Source organism: Arachis ipaensis, chromosome B03 (genome assembly GCF_000816755.2).
Source record: "Arachis ipaensis cultivar K30076 chromosome B03, Araip1.1, whole genome shotgun sequence".
NCBI lineage: Eukaryota > Viridiplantae > Streptophyta > Magnoliopsida > Fabales > Fabaceae > Arachis > Arachis ipaensis.
The window spans coordinates 121,142,741-121,143,151 of record NC_029787.2 but is presented as its reverse complement, the minus strand read 5'-3'; positions in this window follow the sequence as shown (position 1 = coordinate 121,143,151).

The following is a 411-nucleotide window of genomic DNA, read 5'->3' as shown; positions in this document are numbered from 1 at the left end:
ACCATTTGGCCTTTAATTATTTTGCTTGTTATTATTCTTCTGCGTTTAAATTCATTCAAAACCGCCTCTACTATATAGAAAAAATGTGGCAAAACTTAGAAGCGTGGGAGGGGAGGAAATTAGTATGGCATTTTCCTTCTTGACTTGAATATTATATTATTATGTATGTTAAAGTAAAAATTGTTAGAACGAGTCAAAAATCAAAATATATACCAATATATGGAGACTTTTATAGGCCATAGCATATATATTATAGTATACAATTTGGATATTGTTTTAAACTTTTAATTAGTATATCAGAGGAGATTATCTGTTAAGAGTGTTCTTTTACCGTTTGGATTTTATACCAAAATCAATCATCGAAATAAAATATATATTAAAATATAAAATTATAAAAATAAATTAAACAAT